The following is a 25,722-nucleotide window of genomic DNA, read 5'->3' as shown; positions in this document are numbered from 1 at the left end:
CCTTTCAACTTTATTTGTGCTTTCAAAGCGTTCAGTACGATCGAGTGCTTTCATTTCATTTGGCACTGGAGGACGTCTTTAACAGAGACACCTGGTCTGCCTGGACTTCTACAAAGGGAAAAGGAGGTGACTGTGTGCTGACATTTACATTTACATAGAAGCATACTAGAACACTGTGGGCTTCTTGATTATCGTGTAATACGAAGCAGATCACTTACAATTCCCTTCTTTGTTTTTATTTTTAAGGTGTGTTTTGGTTGATGAACCTGCCCCCTGACCTATGACGCCTTGCCTGCCCTTTAAAAATCACGCAGCCTAGCGCACACGCGCTGCGCACCCGCGAAAAGTACAGCAAAGTACTGTTGGCTGTTCGCTGGTGAGGCTGGGTTGGCTGGTTTGAGCGAATAGAAAATCTATGGTCCTTTTGAAGTTTTTAGGTTAACATGAGAATGCAAGCGTTTCCTACAACCTGTATTTTGAAGGTATTGTGAAAACTTAGCTATACGTGGTGTTTTATAGTTTCACGTGATATTTTGGCTGTGACTTCCCCAGTCAGCCAATTCTTATCAAACCCTACATTGGGAGTAGTACACGCGTATTGTGGACGTGCATATGTGATAGGGCTATCAAAAGGGCTGTTACGGCTGTTTGAGCTAGCGAGTGGCGAGGGGTGAATCAACATTATAAAAATTGACTTGTTTTTTTGCTTTAACTGGTTGTATAAGTGGCAAGCCTTGGTTGCTTCTAGTGAAGTGTTGTGAAGTCTCCCACTAACTTGGAGAAATGTTTACCTTATGCACAGGCATGCCACCTAAAGGCGCTAGAAATGATGATTTTGACACTGCATTGGTTACTCCCAAACGTGCTAACAGCATTCCGAGCGCTCCTCGCAAGAACGTATCACGCACCAGATTGTTATCGAATATGCCGGATATTCGGAAATTTTACCAAGAAAGCCCCCCCTTAAGTGTTTCAACAGTAGTGGTCTCTAATGTTGGGCAAGAAGTGCAAAATGTAACTGAGAAAGTGGAGGGTGATGCAAATAGTGCAATAGACTTATGCTCCCCCTCTGATTCCCTGATGATGGCCTTCAGTCAGAAGGACCTTTTGGGTGAATTTGTTGTGCCAGCTGAAACGGGTCTGATTGTACCACCCCCAGTAAATGAAATAACCACTGTACTAATACACGTACCGGTAACTACCTGTCCACAAGATGGTACCAAAGGAGCGATGGGAGTGACTGTCGTGTGTAAGGAATCAGAGAATGGATGTGCTGATATGTGTATAGAGGAGGCCATTAGGCCTCTGAATTCGAATATGAATAATCAGGACATACAAGCTGGTGATTTGGATGAAGGAGACCATCTTTCGCAATCACCAGTGATGTTTACTGACTCACAACATGAGTCCTCAGTACTATCAATTTCCTTTACGCATCCTACACCACGACAGGGCAGGACTAAAGAAAGAGACCTAAATGAAGGTGGAGGGCTAGTTGCAACATTAGGGACAGAAATTACACTACAGGCTATGAATACTGCCCTTTTTACACTGGCCAGACTATATGAATCCTTAGACTCTCGTCTTACAGATCAAAACTTTTTACTAAAAGAATTGGTTGAATCAAGATCGATAAATGATCAACGGGAAGTAAGGAATGTCCCGATGATACAAGTGGACAATAACCAAAAGGAAATCATACAAACTCAAATAGTAGAGGTTGTGCGAGCGATAATGTGTTTAGACAAAGAAGATCAAGCCAATGAGGTAAAGGCAATCGTTACAAAACCAAAAAAGAAAAAATGTAAAGAACAAACAAATGGTTGTGCGATGCAACAAGAAAAAGGGGAGGAAATTCTAGAGATAAGTGACCAAAAAGAACAAAATAAAATACATTTTAATGCTACAGAGCATAAGGTGGTCACATCAGATATTCCAGTTTTTAATATATTTTCTGCTCAGAATCTGCAGATACATTCTAAAAAAACTGCTCATAGGACTAAAGTACTATCACAAAAGAAGGAAAAGAATCAGAAAATAATGAAGCTGCAAAAAAGTAAAAACTCCAGGCAATTCATAAAGTTATTAACCTTGCCTGATAAACGATTGCAGGATAAAAGTGCTGCAATTGTGAGAAAATATGCGGCAATAGCCAAAATAAAGGGTCTATCAACACTACACTCTCAGGTAGTGAAGGAGAAATCAGACACCTCTCAATCTGAACTAAAATATGCCCCGTTGGATAAATTGGTCCTAGAAATTGGTAAAATGAACGAGAAACAGGAGGTAGACAAAAGAACTGAGGCTAGAATTGGTGAGGTTGATCAATCTTCAGAAGTTGGATTACTCGCACTGCCTAGACCAGAGAAATATCTAACATTAGAAGAGCGCAGAGAAGAAATTGAAAAATCACTGCGGCAATATTTGACACAACCGGTAATGACCCCTAAATACATGGATGAAAACCCTCCAAAGTGGTTAAAAGAGGGGAGAATGAATGTGCCTGTGAACGCTCCGTCGAGTCATTTGGAATTGAATAGGGGGGTTGTCGGCAGGCAAGTAGAGGTGAGGTTACCTCTGATCCCCTGTGCCCAGAACACTCCTAGCATTAATAGAACTTATAATGGGAGAAACAATGAAAAGAATGAGAGAATGAACGGCAGACATGGTAACTGTAATGAGCTGACTCATGTAAGTTTGATAATGCAGTGCAGGGGGGGGGAATTTGGGGTGCACGATCTAAATAGATCATCAGTTCTAAATATTCTGGGAAATGTTCCACGGCTACAAAGTGTGAAGTCATCAGATTTAGCTCAGATTGAATTCATTCATGAATATGATAGAACGGTGGTTAAGATCTGGATGACATCAGATATGGTAAAGGATGCAATCTGGCAAGAAAGAATGGAAATCTATCAGATGGGTTTCATGTTACTGAATTTGGCTGAGAATACGCAGAGAAGTGAACTAACTCAACCAAAATTGTTCAACATGCCTGAAGGTAAACCATGGAGGCAAAATCCGGTCTCAGTCTCGTATTCCAATATGCCTGTCAAACAATCACGAGTAGTCACCTTTGCAGCTAATGAAGTAATGCAGAGGAGATGTTAGCTAAATAACATCACAGGAAAACAACTTGTAAGGGCGGCATCTTGGAATACGAGAGGTAGTGCTCATTTGTCCTCCACGTCTCAGATACAGTTAGAACAATATGACTTATTAATGCTCCAAGAAGTATGGTTGGAATCTGTGCCAGTCTGGGAAAACCATCAACTGGAACTGATACCAGCGACTAGTAAAAATCGTGGTAGACCTAAAGGGGGTCTGTTGGTGGTACTCAAGACTGGTAATGGATGGAAGTTGATGCCGTGGCACTCCCCAAATAGGCATATTCAAGTTGTAAAAATTATGCATGGCCAAAAGAACATAGCCTGTGTGAATATCTACTGGAATCATTTGGATATTAAAGATAGCACCTTTTTAAATGACATGGGGGACTGTTTAGACTTAATAGCAAGGGATGCCACGATTAACCACACTATTGTGGCGGGTGATTTGAATATGAATTGTTTGGGAAGTGACACGGGAAAACTATCGGCAACTGCTAGACAATGGAACTTGCTGATGAGTGAAAGAGGTCTAAATATGGTGAATGGTGCAATATCTGAAGACATTCCCCCTAAGTGTACTTGGCGAAGAGGCAAATCAACGTCTATAATTGATTACATCTTTGTTGATAATAATATGTTCAATATGCTGACTGAGCTCAAAGTTTTAGAGCTTAAACAGAGTGATCACAGCATATTGGCAATTAAATGGCAATGGAATGTCGATTTGATGGGGAAAGCCAAGGATTCATATCACAACTCCGTAGTGGTTTCTGCGAAGGGCAATCGTTTCAGATGGACGCCGCCTATGTTATCAGACCTACTGAAAATCATCTCATATCCAAAAGATATGTTGGAGCCAAACCTATTATATCAAGAGGGGAACTATCTTCCAGCCTTGCATTTATTCAAAAAGAATAGCGTTAATGGGGGGCAGAATGATTATAAAACACGTAGACACGTGAGTGATAATGAGGTGTCCTTAAGAAAAACACAACTCAGGAAGGAGATACGTAGAATCAAGACATGGGATCCTGTACTACGTAAAGCAGCAACTATTAAAATGAAGAACTCATATAAAAATTGGCTAAAACAGCATCGAGCTCATATGATTTCTCAAGATGCAAAAATCATGCTATACTCATTGACAACTAAAAGTTCTGCTTTGATTTGGGGTTTGATAAAAAGTGTATATGTTCCTGTTCAATCTATTAGCCAAGTTAATGCTGTGCCGGAGGAAGTTTGGACAGAGTATTATTCATCCTTATATGCGAGTAGTACTTGGGCTAAATATCCACCAGGTCAGGTTCCTAAGGGATCAGTACAACTAAAAATCCTGGAGGAAGATATTTTATACTATATAAAGAAATTGAGCTCTTCAAGAGCAATCGGCCCGGATGGGCTTTCAAATTCCATGTTAAAAGAACATCCTGAAGCATGGGCTGCCATTCTGCATGTAATATTTGATCAAGTAATTTACACAAACAAATTACCAACCTCTTGGCAGAAATCGATACTAATCCCTATCTATAAAAAAGGGGATAGAACTAATCCCAGAAATTATAGGCCGGTAGCATTATTGGATGCACCTGGGAAAGTGTTTGCCCGTTTTGTGTTGGAAGAATTTAACCAATGGACCGTAAAATCTGGAATTAATGATCCATTTCAGACGGGCTTTCGCCCGGGGCTGGGAACAGGAGTTAATCTACAGGTCCTTCATGCCATTAAAAAACACGAACTCCAGATGAATCAAAACCTGTACATGGCATTCATAGATTTTGAAACCGCCTTTGACTCTGTTTCTAGGCCTCTGCTATTCAGGAAGTTAGAACTTAGGAGATGTCCGGAATATGTGAAACATTGGATTCAGGAGATTCACACGAATACCTCAATTCAAGTGAGAACTTCACTCGATGGCACCCTAACTCGCAACATTCTTACCTTTAGAGGCTTGAAGCAGGGGTGCCGAATGGCCTCCTCCTTATTCAATTTCTATATAGCTAATATAGCTGAGGATTTTAAGACTGTGGTGGCGGACTCTCCACGGCTGGCTGCAAGTGTGATCCCCTGGTTGTTTTATGCGGATGATTTGGTTCTGCTGTCAAAAACAGCCAGGGGGTTACAGAGGCTGCTGGAAGTAGTAGGAACTTTTGTCAAGCAAAATGAATTGAGTATAAACTTGGCAAAGTCAAAGACTATGACGATTGAAAATAAGTACAAGAGAAAGACCGCTCATCTCTCCTGGTTTTTGCAAGCACAGCAGTTGGAAAATGTTAAGGAACATAAATACCTTGGCCTCAATGTAAATACAACTGAGGCAGACACACCTTATTATAAGGAAATTAGACAGAAAATGAAAACAGCCACTGCCCAGGCTACCTTATTGAATCATAAATATGGAATGTTTACATGGAAACCTATTATCATATTTTACTGCCAGAAAGCAGTACCAACAGTGAACTATGGTGCTGAAACGAGATCCTGGAGAGATGATAGGTTTTGGTCTGTGTTAGAGGGTATTTACTGGAAATCGATCTTGAAACTGCCCAAATCGGTGTCAATACATTTAATTCGATATGAGTTTGGGTTGACATCACTCTACACAATATATATGTGGAAAATGTGCTGCATATATCGTAAATTTCTTATCTCAATAGTAGAAGACTCAATCATGCATATCTTGTCAACATATATTCTAACGACAGAGCACCATGCGATGGCATTGTGGAGGCGAATGGTTCGAGATTTTTTGATAAAAACTGATGTATCTGATAATATGTTGATCACTAATCCAGTGAAAGCAAAGACCAAAATTCTATTATGGGATTGGTGCAAGACTTATGACCAATGCATAAATAGTAAACAAGGAAATGTGTATAAGGTGGAGATAAAGAAGTTAAGAACAGCTGAATCATACGTAATGAAATTCCCGGGTGCGAGACATAGAGACATGTTTTTGAGATTTAGGCTTAACATCTGGCATACGAGGGATGTATTAGCAAAATGGAAACTAATCTCTGAAAAGATGAGCTATTGTAGATTTTGTAAAATTACTGGAGTGAGGGAAACATTACATCATCTAATAGTCATTTGCCCCTCTTTAATTGAGAAAAGAACTGTGTTTTTTAGACCTCATTTCGAAGATTACACACTATTGTCGAAGGAATCACTGTGGTGGTATTTATATAATACCAGACTGACCAAAGTCAGAATTGCAATAGTCAACTATTTATTGGCCTTGAAATTAACTGATGACAACAAATGATCCAATGTTTGATGTGATAGTTGAGTACGATCATTAAGCAAGAATGTGTTCAATCAATGCCTTGGTTATATTAAATGTATTTAACTTTGAAATCGTATAAGGGCGTTGGCTGCTGAAATAATGAAGAATAAATTGTATTGTAAGGGTAAAGAAGATAGGAAGAAACTTTTAACTTAGTTTTCATTTTCACTTGCATTGTAAGGGCAAAGAAGACAGGAAGGAATTTTTAATTTAGTTTTCATTCTTACTTTTCTGTCCTTTTACTTTTCTGTGGGCTGTATTGTAAATAGAGAGTTGAATGAAATTTTAATAGTTAGTGTCATTAAGGATTTAGTTTGATTAGATATGATCTGAGGATCGATTTAGTCATTGGCCAAGGCTTTGGTTATGATTATGGTTATGCTTATGGTTCTCCTTTTTATCTTTGTAAGCTTTAATCTATGTTGTCATGTTATCAAGGTGGAATTGAATTGATATGTAATGCTTTTTATTTCTGTATTTTATATTGAAAAGTTGATTTATCAACTGTAACAATAAAAAAAAAAAAAAAAAAAAAGATATTTCTAAATTTTGGGACAGTTAGATACCAATTGGCGTATTCTAACTGTCTATTTTTTGCTCTTATTTGGATATTTCTAAAGTTTGGGACAGTTAGATACCAATTGGCGGATTCTAACTGTCTATTTTTTGCTCTATTTGAGTGGTATTAATTTATCTGATTAGTTGTTGTAGCATCTTTGGGCAGTTAGATAGCTTTTGGAATATTGTGACAGTTTATATTTTTTTACTACAAGTGTACTTAAGGTTTAAGTACAGTTTAGTTATCATATTTTTGTTTAAGAACATTAAATAAGCATTTGTAAGGTTTTCTGGTAATCTCTGCTTTAAAGTAACGGTACTATCATTACATTCAAACCATCCACATTTCTTTTTTATATATGCAGTGTAGTGCCCTAAGTTGGTTGTGGCTCCTGCGTGGTAGATTATACCTATTGTTGTGAAGGTTTTCCTACCAAGTGATATTTGACCATGTGTGAATCCAGTCAGCTTGCAGTTATTTTTGGTACCATCTGCATTGTAACGTAGAAGCATTAGTATTACGTATTTACTATGTGTTTGTATTACTAACGTGGAGCGATTATCTGAATTGCAGCTCGAACATAATCTACCGTGGTTTGCATTTTGTACAAGTTGCTGAAATGGAACGGATTCACAATGAGGTATTGATATATACACAAAGCGCTCATTGGGGATTTGTTCTTGTGTCACATTGTTGCAGAGAGTGCATGTATGTTTCAACATGTATGAAATCTGGAAGATTTCTTTTATAGGTATGTTTTTGTTTTCCAGTACTAATAGTAAGTACATTAGACATTCTTGTGGATCTTCCTGTGAGTTTATAGTGAATTTCACCATTCCAGCACAGTAGTCCAATTGTTTTCTTATTCCATAAACACTATACGTGTTGTCAGGATTGTTTGCTGCATTTCTGTGAAGTACTAACATTTGCAAACACAATGGGGCCGATTCATGGAACAAACATGCGCCGAAAATCCATGCGCAAGCAGGCGCAAGGGAGCGCAAGCGTGAGAAACGCAGCGCAAGCGCACGCATGCCATTCAAGGAAGACGCTGCGCATGTTTCCCGCTGTCCGTGCGCCCAATCCAGCCATGGCGCACGCAGGCATACACGGCGTGCGCTACGCGCACAGCAAAAGCGCACATAGTGCAGCGCACACAACCAAAGTGGGCGGAACAGTGGGCGTAACACGCGGAATGGGGAACAAGGCGTGAAAAAGAAGGCGTAACTGGGGAAGTACTGCAGGGAACTACACGGAACGCCCACACGCACACGAAAACCCGTATTCATGGATCCGAATACGGGAAACCCGCGCACGGCAAAAGACGCACACAGGCGTCAACACGTCTGCCACACGAAGGCAGGCGGAAGCGTCCCCGCGCAGAGTACAAAAGCGCGCGCAAACAACAAACGCGTATATACAGCTACGATGAATGCCCCATTTGTCGCAGCACTGATCGTGGGACACCGCAGGAGGAGGAGAATAGCCAGGGCACGCATTTTCGCACCACGGACAAGCCTTTTTGGGATGCCTGACAACCAGGTCTATGGCAGGTATAGGTTTCCACCCCACATCATCCTAGACCTGGTCAGGGAGTGGGAAGATGACCTTACATCCCCCACCCTTTGCTCCCAAGCATTGAGCCCCTTGGAGAAGGTGCTCAATGCCCTGCATTTTTTGGCCACTGGGTCATTTCAGCGGACTACTGCCATAGTGGGGGGGTCTCACAGGCCACGCATTCACGCTGCCTACACCAGGTACTGGCAATCATGACAGCGCGCCCCTCAGTCCGCAGGCACATATACATGCCCAGAACACCCGCAGAAAGGCAGGCCGTTGTCCTGGATTTTTTCAGGGTGGCACACTTCCCCAAAGTGCTCGGTGCCATAGATTGCACCCATGTGGCCCTACATCCACCTAGGGCCACTGAGCACATCTACCGAAACCGCAAGCACTGGCATTCCATCAATGTACAGGTGGTATGCGATGCAAAGGGAATCATCACCTCTGTCTATGCAAACTACCCTGGCTCCACCCATGACAGTTTCATATACAGAATGTCCGCCCTGAGCCGGGCCCTGGAAGCTGGGCAGCATGGCGACACATGGCTCCTAGGTGAGTACAAATGCCCTTGCACATGCATGCAAGTCACACACAGACAAATACCCAAACCCTAATAATCTCAACTATTATCACCTCCCCAGGGGACAGTGCCTACCCTCTGAGCAACCACATGATGACGCCAATCCGGAACCCCACCACACCACCCCAGGTAAGATACAACGCCGCCCATATTGCAACCAGGGCCATAGTGGAGCGCACATTCGGAGAGCTCAAGTCACGTTTCCGCTCCCTTGACCCCTGTGGCGGGCAACTACTCTATGCACCTCCAGTAGTGTGCAGGATCATTGTGGCAGCATGTGTCCTGCACAATCTTGCAACCCGGCAGGGCGTCCCGGTGGACATGGTGGTGCCCCCACATCCCCAACCGCAGGCACAGGTGCTGCCCATGGGAGGGGACAGGGCACGTGGCGAGGAAGCCCAGACCCAGCTTCTGGCCACATTTTTCACCTAAACTCCCACCCCTGCGGAGTGCACACAGGCCTGGCACATACCAGGTGACAATCGATGATGACAAAGAGACAGTCAACTGTCACAACCCTACCACCCTGATATAGTTGCCATGGAAGTGCCACATCGTCTGCATCCCTAGCTACTTAAACACAAGCTATCCTGTGTGACCAAAAGGCACACATATGACATATGACATGATATGGCCTATACACAAGTATTTCAAGGTGCGATGAGGCAGGGAGGGGGGAACAAGTGGAGACAGACAACGGTACTACTAGGCCAGGTGTCATTTAGATTGTGCAAGTGCAGGGGTAGGGGCAAGGGAAAAGTGCAAGGGGAAGGGAAGGGGGGGAGTGCAGTACAGGGGAAGTAGACCAAAAAACAAATACATAGGTCAGCTGGTGGCAACTGCAAAGGTAAGTGCAGACAAGTGCTGGGAAGGGGGGGCTGTAGGGATAGAGAGACAGTACCGCAGTGCAGGGGTTGCCAGGGAGGCAGTGCAAGTGGAGAGTGGCTGGGCCAGGGACCGAGGTCGGTGAGAGTGGCCCAGTTGCAGATCCAGTGCAGTTCCAGTGAAGAATTCCGCAAGGGAGAGGCAGAGAGAAAGCACAAGCAAAGAGGAAGGTCTTGAGGTGCTTCCCGAACCGGAGATGGTTCCCCTCAAGTTCAAGTGAGGCAGGAAGGCTGTTCCAGAGGGAGGGCCCTGCCGCGGAGAGAGATCTACCCCCAGCTAGTTGCTCTGAGAAGCGGATGACCCTGACATGCATAGTGTGCATCACACACACCTGCAAAACAGGCCATGGCCATCACTGTTATGTCACACAAACCCTCCCAAACCACAACATGACATGGCAAGCAATACCCATACACCAACACAGTAACAATAAGGTACACATTTCCATGTCCAAAATGTACAGTGGCATCAGACAATGATGCCTGACCTGGAATCAGATGAAATGACAGACCAACAACCTCCCACCCAAAATAAGTCATTTCCAAATGCATTACAAGATTTTTAGACGTAACATAACAATGAATGCCTGTCTACATGCACATTGTGCATTGCAAAATCAACACTGCAGCTTCTGTGTGCTGTGTCCTACTCCTGCAACACACTGCTCAGCGCACAACACAGTGAACAGCCATTGTGTGTGATGCACACCCTGAGCATCACATCTAGGTGACAGACCACATCAAAAAGCAAATTAGGCATGTACAGGATCCATAATTGGTCACAGAACATGTGCTGCAGGGACACAGTGGCCACCAGAAGGCAAACAGTGTCCACGTGGATATGCAAGGATGGGAGTACATGTAGTGCATCAGAGTGCAAGTGTGTGGGTCTGCAAGGACATGCACTCAACATATGTTATGTTATGTTACTTTGCATTTATATAGCGCCTTATGTACCATTGGTATAGTCTCAAGGCGCTGGTAGGTTGAACGCCCTCGGGAACCGAAGTTCAAGTCAGTAGAGAGAGTATAAAGGCGTCAAAGATGCGTGTGCGCACCGTATATGTGTGCTGCAGGTGTAGCATTCATGTGGAGGCAGCTTCTTAGCATTAGGTGTGGTGGTTGAGGGTTGAGGAGTATGTGTTCGTTCTGGCCGGATTATCCAGATCGATTGAGGCTGCGTTAGGCCTGAGGAGAACGCCGGCTGGAGGGTGTAACCAGCAGTGTTTAGTTAGAGTGATGTGTAGTATGAGGAAGATGTTGGTATGAGAACAGCTATACCGAATGGTGTCATAGTATCGCTGTGTTCTAGTTGGGTGATGGTGTAAAAGAAGAGAGTAAGCGTGGTGATGTGATATGATGCGTATGAGATCGGATTATATCTACATACTTCCTAATTCGTCGCTCATGCGTTCGTTCGATCATGCATTCAACTGCACTAAGGAATCACCGGCTCTACTAGCTGGTACTTCGTCTGGTCTGCGCACACATACTTCTGATCTATACACAGGTGCCTGCTCTACATACACACACACACGTCTGCTCTACACACACACGCGTGCATGTCTGTTCCACGTCAGCTCTATACACAAACACATATACGCGCGTCCGCTCTACACACACATACGTCTGTTCTACACATACACGTCCGCTCTATACACACTCACACGTCCGCTCTATACACACAGATGTCCGCTCTATACATACACATGTTTGCTCTACACATACAGATATGTCTGCTCTACACACGCACACCCGTCCGCGCTACTTACACATACACGTCCGTTCTACATATACATATGTCCGCACTACACACTCCTGTTCACTTTACACACACTCCGGTTCGCTTTACACACACCCATGTCCGCTCTACACCTACATCTATACATCTGCTCTATATACACACATACGTCTGCTCCACACATGCACACGTCTGTACTACACATACATACGTCTGCTCCAGACACATACATACACACACGTCCGATCTACAGACACACATCCATGTGCGCTCTACGCCTGCATGTCCGCTCTACACGCACACGACCGCTCTATACACACGCACACATCCATTCTAAACACACACACGTCCGTTCTGTACACACGTAAGTTCGCTCTACACATGTACACACGTTCGTTCTACACGTGCATACACGTCCGCTCTATACATAGACGTCTGCTCCACACATGCACACACGTCTGCTCTACACACGCACACATGTCCGTGCTACATACACATCCATGTCCGTTCTACATACACATACGTCACGCTCTACAGACATCTATGTCCGCTTTACACACATCCACGTCCGCTCTACACCCACACACATAAGTCTGCTCAACGCACATGCATGTGCACTCAAGTGATTCACATCAGTGTTCTCTACACATCACATGTGAACATTCACCATGTGTACACCCCAGCATGTCAAACCACAACTATCCCCTCGCACCTGAAAGGTAAACACAACACATGAACAGGCATTGATCAGCAGAACACAACATGTACATAGGATACCACCATTACAATGTCAGAGTTCCCATCACACTGCAGGGCAAGGCAACTATCAACAACAACCCCACCCTCCCTCATAAAGGACCATGACCCACTGAACAACTGCACCTGGGTCATGGAGCCTTCAACCCTCAATTCCACCTGGCCACAGGATCACCTTTACCCTTCGTCACCATCTCCCACCTTGTGTGTAAAAAGGTGCCTGCATCCTCAGAATCCACACTAATTTCCAAAATCACAAAATCCAAGGCATAAAAACGAACCAGAACACCCTCCAGTAGATGACTTGACGTAGCATTACCTCACAAAGGCCAAGTACTACCACAATGATGCAACAACCAATGTAGCACAGTAAAACAATGTCACAACAGGATGTGAACCATGTGTGGTACATAACATAGGATGATGCACCATGAACGGATGTGTACTGTCACAGGTCCCGTGTACAGGCGCGGGAGTGTCACGAAACAACCACCCCCACCGTGTCCTGCGTGCCTGCAAGGTCAAACTCACACCGGCCCCTGAGACCTTGGTGGGGAAGGAGGTTCAGGGATATGCAGTCGGGACAGGTGTTGGCACACTGGATAACTGGAATGAGTGGCAGGAGAGGGGAGGAGGAATGACACATGAAAGTAGGGAATGCATGAAAATGTACTACCTGCATGAACACATACACAATCCAAACAAACTCGGACATCATTGTCATGGCCTTCTGTAGTCCAGGCTTAGGAGTGGTACGAGCCATCCACCCCCTCTAGGGTTTTGGCGCCTGCAAGTTCGGGGCTTACACAGGCATCTGCAACCCCAGCGGGGAAAGAGGGTTAGGGAACGTTGCTTGGATAGGTACGGGAAGCAGGAACACCGGGTAGAGGGTACAGGGTTCAAAATTTCACAGGATTCCGGGTGATTAGGGGGAAAAAACATACCAAATTGAATCACACATACATCCATGCATTAGTGCACCCCCCAGCAAGCCCATGCAGAGCAGTTTGAAAGAAAAACAACAAGACACTTAGCTCTGGTTTTGAGTGCTGGCCTCCTGCCTGCGCACTCTCAGGTCCGGTTGCAGGAGCACTGCAATGCTGCAAAGAGAGCCACAGTCAACAACCTGTACGTGCCAATTACAGAAAAACACACCACCAAACATGCCCCATAGCAACAAACTACTCTACAAACAGACAATCTGGTGTAGATGCTTCGTACCCATATATGACATCACCCCTGTGACGGATCATACACAGTCAATGCAGTAAGTCAGCCGCTGGTGGGTGCGTGGCAAATGGAACACCAATGTTTCACAATTCACACAACATGCAATGTTCCCTGGGTAAGCAGACAGACCCATATAGCAAGCCATGACTTCAGAGCAAGTTGCGTACCACCATGACCGAAACAAAGTTGGCAGTGCATTTATCATAAAGTACATGGAAATGAAATGCACTGCTCCCGAGTATGTCCCTTGCTGTATGTCCCTGTGAGCTGCCCCTTTCCATGTCTCGGAAGGCTACATGGTTGATACAAGTGCCTCAATGGACCTTGGTGTACCGGAGGGTATGTGCCACTGCCCCTGCAGGTGTCCCAGACAACCTTACAATCAACAGCCATCAGTCCATCAACACATCTGAGCTGCATTGTGTGCTTCAACACCAATATTCGTCCAAGCTCACCCTCAGTGCTGTGACTAAGCCTGCATGTGCAACTCGCCTGGTGCAAGCTTTGCTGTGTTGTGGCCCCCCTGTGCTGCTCACCTTGCCTGGAGTTCCTTGGAACACGTCAGCAGTTCTAGGATGTAGGTCTGCAATCCCTGTGCCTCTGCTTGTGTACACATGTGCATGTGGGCACCAACAAACGTGTCCAGAATTCCGTCGTCCAATGGGCCATGTCTGCTGGCAAAGGTGCTCTGGAGGCTCATCCCCCTGCAGAAAGAGCATGAAACACATGATTAATGCTTCAAAGTCATCTGTGTGTGTCTCTTCAGGCATCTCATCACTTGACCATGTCAGAGAGTAACATCATAAATCACACCATCAGTCCGTCTTTCACATCCAAAGTGTGGAACACTATCTACAGCATGAATTGCAACAAGCACGTGTACAGTAAAGATAAGAAACATACTACACAATGCATAGCAATTAATGTTCACAATCATGAAACACCCCATCTAGCAAAAGCTGAACAGTGGACAATAACACCAAAATCATCCCCACTAGGGGTGTAAACACAAGTCACACAGCACCAGACATGCCACAGATATGACAGTCCAAAGCCCTTGTGTAAATGTTTGTGACACTGAACCATCCTTGCGAGCCCATGGATAAGGGAGGCAGGAGTGGCATATGTGAGTCAAGGACCCCAAGCAGCAAACACATACACAAGACAAGCCTGAAGGGCCCAGCTGGAACAGACAGTGGATGCCTTCAAAAGCCACAAAGCACCGCACCGTCACTTGAAAGCACAATAGACAAGCAATTTTAAACTATATTAACTATTAACTAATTACACTAACTATGGAAAAACTACATTACCTAATTAAACAGAAACTTAACTAACTAAACTAAAAGAAAAATCAAAAATGGCCACATACGACCCGGGGGGAGGGGAGGCACCCAGGAGGGAGGAGGTACAGGGTGCTGCTCAACATCCACATGCGATGATGCTGAGCCAAAAAAAAAACTTCCATGGGCTCAACGCCTGCACAGCCCGACCTATGTGGGAGATAGATGGTCATCCGAGTCTGGCTCATCCTGGAAAGGAGGACGTGGCACAGTAGCCTGGCCACGCCAAGCCGCAGCTTGCCCCTCATCGGCAGCAAGTCTGCCGGACGGGTGAGCCTGGTTCTGTGCGGCGATGTGACGTAGGTCTGCATGCAGAACCTCACGTGATACACGTGCTTCCTCTTGCAAGGTAGCACATGTAACACGGAGTTCCTCCTGCAAGGCCTGGCTGGACAACCGCTGCACCTCCCGGCAAGCCTGTAGCTCAGCCGAGATGGTACGCTCAAGCTGTGAAAACCTCTCCTCTGCCTGCTGCCTCTGGGACATCATAAGGACACCCAAAGTGGATCTGAGGGAAGCATACTCCTGCCTCAGGGCATCCATGTGCGCCTCTGCGTGAGCAGCAATTGCTTGACACGGAGACAACATTTCAGCCTGGCGTGCCCTGTCTGAGGCCGCCATGCCCAGCCTGAGCGAGCAGGACGTGGACCGTGCCGCCTGCTGCTGGAGAAGCACCTGCCTAGCAGGGGGGAGCACAGATCGGGCCACACGCTCCATGCTCTCAGCGATGTTCTCCATTGCTGCCCCCTGCCGTTCTGAATTGGCAGTCATGTCTTGCTCCCACTCAGTATACTGTGGTTGCGCGTGGCGACCGCGTTGACCCCTGCCGGACCCAAGGACCGGGGGTCCTCGCTGTGTTGGCACCGCCAGCGGCTGCGCGACTACATGCCCCCGTCGACGTGATGTCCCAGGCACATCAGTGACTGGTGTGGAGGGTGACCCTGCATCCCGATCCACCACGGGCGGAGGAACCAAGACTGTCTGATCCCTCAGTGCAGGTGCAGGTGTCCACATCAGAATCACTCACCCCTGACACATGGACTTGATGCTCATCCAACTCAACATGGACGTCATAGTCGTCATCAAGGCTGGACTCATAGGCAGCCAGAGACAAGATGGACTGTAGCACTTGGGGGTTTTCGTGGCCTACCACCCCATGACCCCCACTAGTGCCGGGTTGATGTAGTGGTAACAAGCACCCCTCCACCCCAGTACCAAAGCAGGGATGCCTAGCATGGTATCAAAAGGCTGACCATACACCTGTGTATTGACAGGCAGTGTTGACTGGCATCAACAGCTTAATGTGATTCAAGTGACAACACTGCAAATGATGCTGGGACAGTAAGCAGAACACATGATGAAAACTCTGGATTCCGCTCATGTGTGAAGAAGACACAACAACAGTTGGACAGAGTCATTGGCCATTTAACAGGCTGAGGCCTGTGAGCCACACAGATTGTCAGACACTAAACATGTGTGCAACGCAGGACTGAGCCACAGTTGACATGGGAAGGCTGATGAGATGGTAGGCAATGTATGTAACCAAGGACTTGTATTACAGTGATCATCCAGTCAAGGACACATAGGGGCATGCGTGCAATGCACATGGAGCATGAATGGGCACTCATGTCCCGGCGGAACATCTGACCTATGCACAGTACAAGTGAGATACCCTGCATCAAGTACTAAGGCTGTACCACACGGCATATGTTTGGCAGATTCTACGCTGGAAGTTAGCATCTACACAGGACGCATGAACAAGAAAGTACACATTGGCAAGATTGATGAACACCAGTGCAAAGGTGGAACTGGGGTGTAGAGTGGCGGAGGAGGGGCAAGGCAGCATGCCTACATGGAGTCCCCGCATGCAGGCAGAGGAGACATGCATGATGGAAGCATTGCATTACTTAAACATCAGAACCATGTACACGTCACATGTAGCTGCAATCATGCACAACACATCCCACAAGTGAAACACACACGTCCTCAACAAACACACATCAACACTCACTGGACTGGGCATCAAAGTCCAGCATCTCTCCCACTCCTTTGACCAATTCAGGTGGTATGAACTCCGCAACGAGTGCCTCATGCAGAGTGAGCTCTTCCTCTTCTGGTGCAGGCCCACCGCCAGTCACCAGAGTCAAGTTGTAATTAGAGGCACGCTTAGCCTTAGTGCTGCGTTTGATGTCATTCCAACGCTTTTTGCACTCTTGCGCCGTGCGCACCTCATGGCCGAATGAACTGACATGTTCCGCAACATGCTTCCAGTGTGTGTCACGTTGGGCAGCCGTAGTCTGACTATTGGCACCCACTAGCATGTCACGACTGTGGCCCCGCACGTAGTCCACGAGGAAGTCCAGTTCCTGCTTACAGAAAGGCTTCTTCCTCGACGTGCAGGAGGTCGTGGCTGTGTGTGGGGTCCCAGCCTGTGCTGCAGGTGCAACCTTCCTCCTCTTTGACTGTGGCGCAGACCCTGGCTGGCTAATGCCGCCCTCACCAGTATGGCCAGTGGGTTCGGTGGATTGAGTCAAGGGAGTGGCAGGTGGAGGGATGACCAAATGCCTGACTTGTGTCAGTGGCAGCTGGGTGCCCACTAATGGACCCTGCGTAGCAACATCAGCTGTGGCAGGGTCATTGACCGCAACGGTCCTGGTTGGCAGACTCACAACCGGGGTGCTGTTGGGTGCATCTGCCCCTGCACTTGCCAACACCCGACTGTTCGGGGCAGCAGATGACATCACTGCCCCAGGGACACGTGTCTTGGTCTGAGCAGCCCGGTATGCCCCTATGGTTTCCCCCCTGGCCTGTTGGAGATCTACCAAGGGCTCTTCAAGTGCCAACGCAGCCTGCGCTGGCAGACCCCGAGCCTGGGTGGCGGTGTCCACAGCTGCACCTGCAGCTACCACTACCGTTGGGCCCATGACAGTCGATGGAACGGACTGCCGGGTCACACGGGCGCCAGTGCCAGATGCAGAAGCTGCATCCCCCGGAACCACAGGGGGTGGTGGCATGACTGCACCGACACATGGCACAACATTGTGCTCAAGTGGCGCACCCCTGCCTCTTCCCCCTCTGTGGCCGCCCTGGACACCCTGGAGTCCCCCTACTCCATGGTCACCACGGCCACGTCCCCGACCACACCCGCCACGAGGAGTACGCCCAGCTGAGGCGCCCCTCACCTTTGGTGTCCTCCCAACCATGGTACAGATGTAGTAGTGCCGGCACAGATGGAGTGGTGCCAATGGGAGGTGTACACCACAATTGACCTGGGCAATTGGTGTAAAGGGGGTGGGAAGCAAGGTGTTAACAGCCCCCCTCACCTGCAAGGCTGTATGTGACCCCGGTGATGTAGTGACGGGTCATGCAACCTTCAGGCACCCCAAAACTGCAGTAAAACCGTGCACGCAACCCTTCAGCCTATGTGCGTGGATTCAACCTCCCGCAGTACGCGGTGGCACCCAGTAACACGAATAACGCGTACGCATGGGACACGCAGGCTACTATGACATCGAAAATGGGTGCGATACACAGGGGCACCCGCAGTGGGAAAAAGAGCGTGTGCGACTCACCGTCTGACAAGCGCGATGCAGAAAAACACGCGTAGCCAATACCCCCGCCAAAAGAAGAGATAAGTTGTGATGGCGCGCGAAACAACAGGAAGCAGCAACACACGTCGGTCTCCACGAAAGGCATGTACAGCGAACTGCTGGGCCCGCTCCCCTTTAACCCGTGCTGAGGGAAACGCATGCGCGCGTCACGTCACTTACGCGCATGGGCCCTTTCCTCGTATTACACACGGATGTGCAGTTTTTCACACGCGCTGAAATGCCCATGAACGCCTGTGCGTGTCACGTCACAGGGGCGCTTGCGCTTGAGGGGCCTTCTGTCCAATGAAATTGCATATGCGTGCAGACGTGCTTACGCGCTAAGGGCCTTTCCTCGAATTACACGCTGACGTGCCGAATTTTCACGTGCCAAATCACTCCGGATCAAGCTGGCCACGCGTAAGCACACGGAAGACCACGCTCCTGCCCAGAAGGCTGAACTACTGCCCCCAGAGCCCCGAGCATGCTCCCACCTGCCATCTGCTGCTGCCTGACTGCCTGCTGCCCACGTGCCCTGCCGTTTGCTGCCTGCACATCAGCCAGGGGTGCTGTTGCTGTGACCACCCCTGCTGGAACCGAAGACTCCCGACTGGGATTCCATCGCTCCACAGCCCAGCCCGAGGACCCAGTTGCCCACCCACACCTGCCACTGGGGTTGTCATGTCGGGCACTGCAACATCTGGCACCACTGACAACCCCCGGCCAGAGAGGCAGAGGGGCCCCAGCTTCAGTGCCACCGAAGTTGGTGTCCTGGTGGAGCAAGTCCTGGGGCAGTATGATGCCCTCTTCGGAAGTTCACGCGCCGACAAGGAAGGACGGACTTGGATCTGGACTGACATCGTGACTGCCATCAACGCGGAGGGGGTGGCAGTCCGCGACTTCCAACATGTCAAGAAGCGCTAGGAGGACTTCAGGTCCAGGACCCTGAACAAGGCCCGGCACCTCTTGAAGGCAGTGGATGCCAAGGGGCGCTGGGGCCACTTGTCAGAAGATCAGATGAGGGCCCTGGAACGCATATACCCAGCGCTCCACGTCCAGATCCTTGAGAGGCAGAGCCGTAAGGAGTCGAGTGGTAAGTGTACATGCATCCTGATTGTGAGCTGTGCGTGTGGTGATATTTCAGTAGTGTGCAGGTTGCACATCTGTTTGTATGGGGTCGAGTATGGGTGGGTGTGTACAGGGCCGTGGGGCTAACACATGCGAGGGCTGTAATGTGTGAGACATGGATGTTGCTTGTGTGTGTGTAGGCTTGTATGCCAAATGCAGTTGTGTGGGCACACATGTTTGGATGAATGTGTATGTAAGTAGACATGTCTGTGATGTCACGCATGTATGTTGTTTTCAGCTGCATGTATCAGCACTGTGTACATGTGCATTTGTGTGTATTTGACAAGGGTGCAACAGTGATGCAACATGGATGCATGTGACAGCGGGATGTGGAAGCCTGATTGGCAGATGTGACATGGATGCCCATCTGAACACTGCGACACTTGGCAGAGGTGTACACATGCATGCAAGTGTGGTGGTATGTGTACATGTGTGGTGCACTTCCTGTGTTGCATGTGATGTCTGGCTCAGCTTTTCCTGCTCATGCTGTTGTATGGGTATGGATGGTGCTGGCAGTCGCGATATGGCTGTGCTATGGCTCATGTGTGCGAGTTGAAATGACATGTGTGTTGGGGATTGTGACGGCATTTCTGAGGTTTGCCAATGCCACTCATGTACAACTGTCATGTGTGTATGTGTCCATTGTACAGTGCCCTGATGCCTGTGTTTTATTTCTCCCTGTCTGCAGCGTCAACTGATGAAGAGGGCGGAGAAGGTGCTGTGGAGCACAGCGGCGGGGATCCCACCGCCAGCTGGAGATGCAAGGCCCGGCTCCCCTCCCATGTTGTCATCTCGTCGGGGAGTGAAGAGTCCGGTGCCGTGTCCCAGGCCGCAGCTGCCGGGGGGAGGTCCAAGAGGCGGAGGTTGGAGTTGGACTCCTCGGCAGCAGAAGGGGCAGCTGGGACCCCACAGGGCCCAACGGGGGAAGGCGGCACAGAGTCATCCAGGTTGGTGGGGGGTTTGGTGGAGGAGGAGGCCGTGCAAGCAACAGAGACGGGGTCTGGAGGTGGGGATCCCACTGGTGCTAGTGGTGCAGTGCAGGACCAGGGACAGGAGGCAGCACAGGCCGCCGTGGAGGTGCCTGTGTGCAATCCTGTCCCTGATCCTGTCCCTGCATCATCTTGTAACAGCAGGGATGCCTACGTCCAGACCCGTTTTCAGGCAGGGGATGAGCAAACGACAACTGGCCTTCCTCTGCCTGCGGATGTGGCTATCTGGGTCCGGGTTGAGCATGTCCTGACTGGTGTGGCGTTGCGTCAACGGGCCATGCGAGGTGACCTGCAGTCTTTTCATGAGGAGACTGCACGTCATCTCGAATGGCTCGTTGACCACGTCAGCCTGCTGGGACAGGTCACCCAGGCCGGATTCCTCCATTTGATGGGGCTTGCTACGACCCCTCCTCAACCGAACCCCCTACGCGCCAGTCGTCCTCCGTGCCATCTTCCCACCCATCAGTCACCTGGGTGCCCTGTGGAGCTGCCTCTGACGGTGCGGCCAGGCTGGTGGAGGAGGCATCCCTGCCACAGTCGGGAGTCGGATGTCCAGCAGGGGTGGCCACATCAACGACTGTGCCCCCAGCCGGCAGAGGATGTGCAGGCAGCAGGAGGCAGTGCACAGGCAGAGGCACAGCAGCAGCAGCAACGTGGATGGAGCCATGAAGGCTCGGGGCCTTCAACATCGGAGGGGCAGGCATCGGCCAGAGGGCAGGAGGACCCAGGACAGAGAGTGTCTTCCGTGTGGCAGCGGTTGGGCCACGCCATAGATGCGAAGCGGCAGCAGGCGGAAGAGGCACGGCTCACAATGGTCAGGGCGGAGAACTCCATGCGGAGGGCCCTGAGGCGGGCCGAGTGCCTCGAGGCAATCGGCAGGGGATTGGAGGTGGACACGTCTACGGCCCTGCGGACCCTCGGGGCCATGGAGGAGGACCGCCTCCGGGACATTGAGCAGGAGTTCGATGATGCCCTGGCCCGGGACATCCAAAAGTGAGCCGTCAGACTAGCCCGCTGCCCTAGTACATAGTTATGTAGGTATTGTTAGGTTTCCTTTGTTTTTTGATTTATTTTGGACCTTTTGGACATTGGCCACATTTTTGTATATAGTTTATTTTATTAGTTAGTGTTGTTAGATAGGTTTCATTTCTTTTGTTGGGATAATGGACCCTGGCTTGTTCGTCTGTACATAGTTCACTGTTGGATTTTATTTTTCTTTCACAATTTACCCATGGAGCAATGGCTTTCAATTATAATTTCCCATTGGATTTTCTTTTGTGGACAGTGACTTTGGACACCATTACTTTGGATTATGATTTTTGGTTTTGCTTTTTTTCACGGACATGCTTCTTTTCATTTTTGTACATTCCCATTTCTGTTTCTTTATTTTTGAATCTATTTATGTTTCCTTTAATACATATTTTTTTATCGAACTTCAATGTGTAGTATCATCTCATTGGTTTCATGCATATCATGATATGGGTTTTGAGATTCACTGACACCCATTGGATGTATGTGAGGGACATGTGTTTGTTTCGAAACTTGCAATTGGTGTTCTGTCATGTAATTGCCAATTATGAGTGGGTGGATGCAATACTCGGGTGGGTGTTTTGCATTTGGAGGCTGACCATAGGGACCAGGGATCTAGATTGTGATGACATGTTGGCTGGGGAACATGAGTTGGGGCCTGCTGGCAGGTGCCCCACAGTGCTGGGGGGTGGGGGTGGTGGGAGACATGGGTGGGGGCCTGCTGGCAGGTGCCCCACAGTGCTGGGGGGTGGGGGTGGGGGGGAACATGAGTTGGACATGGGTGGGGGCCTGCTGGCAGGTGCTCCACAGTGCTGGGGGATGGGGGCGGTGGGAGAGATGGGTGGGGGCCTGGTGGAGGGTGCCCCTGCACTGCTGGGGGGTGGGGGTGGTGGGAGACATGGGTGGGGGCCTGGTGGAGGGTTCCCCTGCACTGCAGAGGGGTGGGGGGTGGGGACATGGGTGGGGGCCTGGTGGAGGGTGCCCCTGCGCTGCTGGGGGGTGGGGGTGGTGGGAGACATGGGTGGGGGCCTGGTGGAGGGTGCCCCTGCACTGCTGGGGGGTGGGGGTGGTGGGGACATGGGTGGGGGCCTGCTGGCAGGTGCCCCACAGTGCTGGGTGGTGGGGGTGGTGGCAGACATGGTTGGGAGCCTGATGGAGGGTGCCCCTGCACTGCTGGGGGGTGGGGGTGGTGGGAGACATGGGTGGGGGCCTGGTGGAGGGTGCCCCTGCACTGCTGGGGGTTGGGGGTGGTGGGAGACATGGGTGGGGGCCTGGTGGAGGGTGCCCCTGCACTGCTGGGGGGTGGGGGTGGTGGGGAACATGAGTTGGACATAGGTGGGGGCCTGCTGGCAGGTGCCCCACAGTGCTGGGGGGTGGGGTGGTGGGTAAAATGAGTTGGACATGGGTGGGGGCCTGCTGGCAGGCGCCCCACAGTGCTGGGGGGTGGGGGTGGTGGGGAACATGAGTTGGACATGGGTGGGTGCTTGCTGGCAGGTGCCCCGGCACTGCTGGGGGGTGGGGGTGGTGGGAGACATGGGTGGGGGCCTGGTGGAGGGTGCCCCTGCACTGATGGGGGGTGGGGGTGGTGGGGAACATGAGTTGGACATGGGTGGGGGCCTGCTGCAGGTGCCCCACAGTGCTGGGGGGTGGGGGTGGTGGGGACATGAGTTGGACATGGGTGGGGGCCTGCTGGCAGGTGCCCCACAGTGCTGGGGGGTGGGGGTGGTGGGGATATGAGTTGGACATGGGTGGGGGCCTGCTGGCAGGTGCCCCACAGTGATGAGGGGTGGGGGTGGTGGGAGACATGGGTGGGGGCCTGGTGGAGGGTGCCCCTGCACTGCTGGGGGGTGGGGGTGGTGGGAGACATGGGTCGGGGCCTGGTGGAGGGTGCCCCTGCACTGCTGGGGGGTGGGGGTGGTGGGAGACATGGGTGGGGGCCTGGTGGAGGGTGCCCCTGCACTGCTGGCGGGTGGGGGTGGTGGGAGACATGGGTGGGGGCCTGGTGGAGGGTGCCCCTGCACTGCTGGGGGGTGGGGGTGGTGGGGAACATGAGTTGGACATGGGTGGGGGCCTGCTGGCAGGTGGCCCACAGTACTGGGGGATGGGGGTGCTGGGAGACATGGGTGGGGGCCTGGTGGAAGGTGCCCCTGCACTGCTGGGGGGTGGGGGTGGTGGGAGATATGGGTGGGGGCCTGGTGGAGGGTGCCCCTGCACTGCTGGGGGGTGGGGGTGGTGGGAGACATGGGTGGGGGCCTGGTGGAGGGTGCCCCTGCACTGCTGGGGGGTGGGGGTGGAGGGAGACATGGGTGGGGGCCTGGTGGAGGGTGACCCTGCACTGCTGAGGGGTGGGGGTGGTGGGAGACATGGGTGGGGGCCTGGTGGAGGGTGCCCCTGCACTGCTGGGGAGTGGGGGTGGAGACGCATGGGTGGGGGCCTGGTGGAGGGTGCCCCTGGTGGCTGGGGGTGCAGGGGGACATGCGTTGGTGGGCAGTAGTGCAAGTTGACATGTGGGTTGGCTGGGGGGCATGGCCATGGTGGATGGGGTGCCTGCAGGACATGTGCAGGGTAGGCCCCTGTGGTTTGAGCCACATGCCGGGGGCATGGAGGGTGTAGAGGGAACTCCTGGGAGGACCCACACGTGCAATTCACGTGTGGTGCTCCCTGCGCACCCCTGTAATACACATACCCTGATGAAATCGCGTGTGGAACTTCAAGCGCACCCCTGTGATACACGTACCCTGCTGAAATTGCATTTGGAACTTCCAGCGCACCCCTGGAATACACGTACCCTGCTGACTTCACGTGTGTGTCTTCCCACGCACCCCTGGAATACACATACCCTGCTGATATCTCGTGTGAAACTTCCCACGCACCCCGAAATACACGTAGCCAGGCCATTCGCGTGTGGAACTTCCCGCGCACCCCTGATATGCACGTACCCTGCTGATATCGCGTGTGAAACTTCCCACGCACCCCGAAATACACGTAGCCAGGACATTCGCGTGTGGAACTTCCCACGCACCCCTGATATACACGTACCCTGCTGAATTCACGTGTGAAAATTCCCGCGCACCCCTGATGTACACGTACCCTGATGGAATCGCGTGTGGAACTTCAAGCGCACCCCAAAATACATGTACCCTGCTGAAAACGCGTGTGGAACTTCCCGCGCACCCCTGGAATACACGTACCCTGCTGATATCGCGTGTGAAACTTCCCGCGCACCCCAAAATACACGTGGCCTGGACATTCGCGTGTGGAACTTCCCGCGCACCCCTGGAATACACGTACCCTGCTGATATCACGTGTGAAACTTCCCGCGCACCCCGAAATACATGTAGCCAGGACATTCGCGTGTGGAACTTCCCGCGCACCCCTGGAATACACGTACCCCGCTGATTTCGCGTGTGAAACTTCCCGCGCACCCCAAAATACACGTAGCCAGGACATTCGCATGTGGAACTTCCCGCACACCCCTGAAATGCACGTACCCAGCTGAAATGACGTGAGGTACTTCCCGCGCACCCCAGTGATACACGTAGCCCGCTTGCCGTGCTGGTACAGGGTTAGCGCAGCCCTTTGCGCTGGATTGGGGATTTTGATGGCTTTTCCCTGCGCGAGAGGCGTTCTTGGGGGCGTAACGGGTGCTGCTGCAGGGTCGCTGCGCCACTGTGCACCACGGCTGGTTCTGGTAGCTGGTATCCATGAATACGCTGTGCGCGGAAATGGGTTTTGGCGCATGCGGCTGGCGCAGGGATTCGCATGCGCACACTGTGCGCCAGCCGCGTGCGCCACTTGTGCGCTGAATTCTATGAATTACCCCCAATGGGTCTGTACTGTGTAAGTAAATGTTCTCAACAATTGGTGGTAATTGAAATAGAATATTCATTGCTACATTTGCGTAGCAACTTACACCAACTATATTTGAGAGTTTAAATGG

This window comes from Ambystoma mexicanum, chromosome 12 (genome assembly GCF_040938575.1).
Source record: "Ambystoma mexicanum isolate Mex_15411 chromosome 12, UKY_AmexF1_1, whole genome shotgun sequence".
Lineage (NCBI taxonomy): Eukaryota > Metazoa > Chordata > Amphibia > Caudata > Ambystomatidae > Ambystoma > Ambystoma mexicanum.
This window is presented reverse-complemented; position numbering follows the sequence as displayed.